Raw genomic sequence first — 5,178 nt, forward strand, 5'->3', positions numbered from 1 at the left:
TTGAAAGAGAATGTTATGTAGGGTTCATGGTGGTTTACCGCCCACGTGTGTGTTATTTTTCTAATTGAAGATCTTGCGAGGTTTGTGGTAGTGTACCGCTCGCAATGGTGGGGTTCATGGTAGTGTACAGCCCACCAAATGGGATTCGTGGTGGTGTACCGCCCACCTGTTTTCAACAGGACAATATCCGGGTTAGTTACCGAGCGTGTCGGATTCTGGCAAAGTAACCGACACATAAGCTCATGGCCAGTAGGAAAGGCATGCATCATGTGCATTTGAGTGACTTGTTTGGTTTTATATTCTTGGGTTTGTGTAGATGATATTCATGCTTAACTGCTATATATTATGTTTGCCGTAATTGTAAACTACTTGTGTTTTTCTTGTATGTTTTGTTTGTTTGTTTGTGCTTTGGTGTTTCGGAGAATTGGAGGAAAGGCGGTGAATTTAGGGACTTAAGTTAGAAATTGAGATAGAATCTAGAATCCTTAGATAACTCACCTTGTTTATGGTTTCACTACAAAAAATGGAACATTTGCAACAAAAATTTTGTAACAAATTTAAAATTGTTACATAATAATGATATTTTGTAACAATAACATAATTTGTTACAAAATATTTTGTTATTTTGTAACGATTTGATTTTTTTGTTACAAATTATATTGGCTTTTGTAACGAAACAATATTTTGTTGCAAAATTTTATAATATTTTGTAACAAAAGATGAAGTTGTTGCAAAAGTTCAAAATATTTTGTAACAAAATATCCATTTGTTTCAAAAACTCTAAATATTTTGTAATAAAAAATTAATTTGTCACGAAATTCAATATTATTTCTAACAAATTATTTGTTTGTGAAAAAATACAAAATTTTTTGTAATTAAAAAATTTATTTTAAAATATTTAAATCTTTAAGATAATTTTATTTTGTTTTAAAAATGTAATATTTTAAAATATTATTTGTATTAATTAATTACTTTTTATAAAAAATTCAAGATTAAATGATTAATAGTTATGTACAATTTTTATTTTAATCAGTTATTTTATACAAATTGAAATTAAAATTGTGATAGAAAAATAATGAAAGATCATATAATTAAATTTAAAAATAATTGACATTTCAGATTTTAACCATATTTTATAAAATGTGATTAGTATGTTCATTTTGTAATTTAATTAAAAATAATTACTTGAGCTCATCAATAGATTGATGTATAGAATCTTATGCGTTTCGAAAGTAATCTTTATAATATTATATTTAAATCTCAAATTGTTATTCTATCTCAAATATTTTATAAAATTATTATATTACTCATATAAATTTTACCCTAACTCTAAATTACCAAATAAAAACCTAATTCTAACCTAATTTCACACATCAACATCATTCATACACTTAGAAAAAAGGAAAACAGAAGGGAAAAGGGGGGGGACGGGGAAGAGGAGAAATCAAGAGGGGAAGATGGAGAGCTCGAGAGTCAGGGAGTAAGGGAAGGGGTGGAAGACACTGCGATGATTAAGGAGGCTTCAACTTCTTCATCCTCATGCATCTGTCGCTACCACCATCATCAACCGAAGCTACTGTGCATGGAAAGAAGGGGAGACCGCGCCCAGTCGTCACCACCGCACCGTGTCCTGCTGCTGCCGCCATCGCGCCTGGGTGTTGCCGTCAAACTCGCAGCTACTGTCCCCATGGAGACTGTCACCATCATCTCTGAAGTCGCGTCGTCGGTTAGGGCAGGCAGAGGGGGAAATACGAACAACCAGAAATAGGAGAAGAAGAATACTGGTGGGTGTTTTTTTAGCTATCACCGCCGAAGGAAGCTCTGCCACAGTTGTCTCCTCCGTCATTACCACGATCGCCGTTCCGATTCACATTCTCAAAACCGTAACCACTTTCACCCTTATTCTGTTTTAAACTTTGTTTCTCTGCTATGTTCCTGTTTTACTCATGGTAGCATATACCTCTAATTTAGTTAAGTTCCTTTGCTTCACCTGTTTCTCTACTACAATCATTTAGAATACTGGCATTGATTCTATTACGAATATGTTAGAGTTGCTGTTGGTGAGTCCAATGCTACTACTTTAATTCTGGATTGATCTTTTCCTTGAGTACAATCTATTTACACATTTTACTGTCACTGCTATGCCTGTTCTGAGTCGATTATGATATATACCTTGCTTCTAATTCCCATCCAATTTGGATCCCCTGTTTTGCTGCAACCATGGTTACTATTGTGAGAGCTAACACAGTTGTTGTCCTGATTATGTTAAAACGTAAGGCTACTGCTATCTCGGTTGAACTTGTTGAGTGGGTTGTAGTGGTCTAGCCAGCTGTCTAGCCGTAATTTCGCCTCTGGTTTCTTTTAATTGCGACATCGAGGTAAGGGTTTAACTTAAACGATTTTAATTTAAGGATTCCCACAAAGTTTATTGAGTAATTGCAAATAGTTTTAATTGTTGTGAATAATTGATTAGCTATATGGATGTTGAATATGATTGAGCTTGTTGATTTTATGAGATTGATTGGTTATGTGTGAATTGTGAATTGTTGATAAATGATTGATAAGAGTGCTGAATCTTGATGTTATTGGTTGATTGCTGTTGAGCTGGTTATTAGATATATTATAATGGTGGTGGGCTTGGTTGGTGTTTGTTTGAAATTGATTTTGAGAGGAACTGAAGGTTTAATTTTGAAATATTAAACTTTCGTAGGAAGCCTGATTTTTTGAGATAAACGGTAATTTTGAAAAGCAAACCAGTGATTCGACAATGATTGAAATAATGAGACTAAAAGTTAAAGTGAATTACAATGAGTATAGTTGCTAAGATTTAAATTTTAAAGGTTTCGTATTACTGGAGAATTAGTTATGATTCAAAGTTAAATTGTGAAATCTGATTTTCTGCATTACTTTTAAACGAACCCAGAAACTTTGAAAAGTTATAACTAATTCTGTAATTATCAGAATTATATGGGACTAAGTCTGGATTAAAATTGGGAATGTATAGAGCTGGACTGGAAAATTTGAGGTATTTTCGTTAAATACACAATTTATGGTGAATTTTTAAAGTTAGGTCGATAAATCTGTCCTACAACAGAAAAGTTCAAATAGGACAGCAACTTGTTTGTCTTACTGCGATTCTTACAAGCTGATTTTTTGAGCGAAACTAATTTTGTTTTAAAAATTGATTAACTTGGTTCATTTCTCTAAAACTTCAGAATTTTAGGAGTTAAGAATTGGGAGTTATGAATTTTTGAAAGTTAATGATTAAAGCTGGAAAGAATCAGCTTTCAGCAAGTTATGCATCAACTTCCAATGCTTGTAACTCTTTGAATTGAAATGCAATTGGGTTGCAATCAAGACACACTTATTGCTAGATAAGTTAGGAGTCATTTGGTTCAATAGATAAAATTGTATGATTTTTGAAATAAGTTTTTTGGACAAAAATTATGTAAAAATTAATAAATTTGTACATTCTTGTTTTAATTGTAGTATGAAGTTAAAAACCCTAGTAGTTCATCATAAATTTTTAGTTATATGATAATTTTTATATGAATTTACTAAATAATTACATTTTCTAGGCTTTTTATTGTGGCACTCTATTATAGTAGCAACTTGTAAAATTCGTATAAAGTTTCATATTATCCTAATTGAGTTGGAACCAAATCTGGTGTAAGAATGTGACCCATAGAGCATCTTCACTAGAGTTTGAAACATAAGAAGCACTCTGTGAATTTTAAAAAATTTTGAGAAGTAGGGTTGTACTTTGAAACATTATTGATTTGATTTGAATTTAAGTTAGTGTTTTTTGGTTGGTGATCTTTTTAGATGTGTCGCATTTGTGTGGCACTTATTAGAAGTTTCTCCATTTGATGAACATGATGGAGTTTATAATTCCTTGTTCATATATGATGGCACTTGTATGAACATGATGGTGTGTGGCACTTGTGTGGCACTTATTACATTTTGGATATTTATAATTCTTTGTTTTTATTGTCCTATGTATCTATATAATTCATTAGGGTTCTTCAATGTGTCTTGTTAGTTTGTACTTTAAAGTTTATATGTTGAAGATTTATAAAATAATCTTAATTAAATGAAAGATATTTTAACTATTTATGTTATTATATATTATATAAATATTGACTTGTTGAGTAAATTAGTTAATGTATTAATTAATTAAAAAATATAATTTGACAAATTATGTGTCTAATTTGTTTTAAAAAATTTATTACAAAATAAATAGTGTTTTGTAACTAAAGAAAAAAAATGTTACAAAATCAAGTTATATTTTATAACAAAATTTTATGATAGAAAAAACATATTGTCACCAAAAATAGTTTGAAGATCAAAATTTGTTATCACTTTTATTACGATTTTTGGTTTTTTGCATCAAAAAAATTTGTTACAAAATATTACTTTGAATTGTAACAATTTTATTTTTTGTTACAAAAATTTTTTGTAACGGGACATATTGCAACGGCCCCTTTTTTTGTTATAAAATCCTTTTGTTTCAAAATTTCAATTTTTTTGTAACAATTCTTTTTGTTACAAATATTGCTTTTTCTTGTAGTGTTTTTAAAAGTTAGTTTTAAGTTTGAATCTATTGTTGGAAGTTCTAGGATCGCCTTCGACTCTCTCAGGACCTGAGGCACCTCGCCAAGACATACTGGGAGTTTCTGAAAGCGAAGAACTTTTGTGTTTTGGGGCTTTATTTTGGTTTATGAAGTATATATAGATACCCTTATATCTCCATTGTATTTGTATATTATGTTTTATCCCTCTTAAAGGTCGATACCGAGAAACATGTTATATAAATTGTATGTTGGACATTTTGGGTTTATATATATATGCTTTGGCCGGTTCTACTTTTGTGAGCCGAGTTAGAAGTTTTGTTACCTGTATCTTGGAACTCTTTTGTATATATCCATGCTTAGTATATTAGTATCCTGTTTCGTTACGTTAATGTTCACGTGAGTGCTGCACTTTTCCATAATAAAGGCTCCTAGATAAAAATATCCTTACTAATATATAAATATATTTTTACTTTTAGAGATCGTCACGCCTTACCACCTCAGTCTTACATTCTAAGTGTAAAATTTTGTGTGGTAAGATGTTATATGTTGCTACATGGCTGACACATCAACACATTACCCGCGTATTGAGCAATACGTTATCTGC

The 5,178-nt window shown here is 30.9% G+C and overlaps 1 long non-coding RNA gene across 1 annotated transcript; it reads left to right on the forward strand.

Annotated features, from left to right (window-relative positions):
* The first annotated feature begins 1,420 nt into the window (after window positions 1–1,420).
* On the forward strand, window positions 1,421–4,901 carry LOC114927621 (uncharacterized). Its single transcript, XR_003818109.2, has 2 exons — window positions 1,421–2,378; window positions 4,614–4,901. It is a non-coding gene; the product is annotated as an uncharacterized lncRNA (long non-coding RNA).
* The last annotated feature ends 277 nt before the right edge of the window (window positions 4,902–5,178 follow it).

The sequence above is a fragment of the Arachis hypogaea genome, chromosome 4, assembly GCF_003086295.3.
Source record: "Arachis hypogaea cultivar Tifrunner chromosome 4, arahy.Tifrunner.gnm2.J5K5, whole genome shotgun sequence".
NCBI lineage: Eukaryota > Viridiplantae > Streptophyta > Magnoliopsida > Fabales > Fabaceae > Arachis > Arachis hypogaea.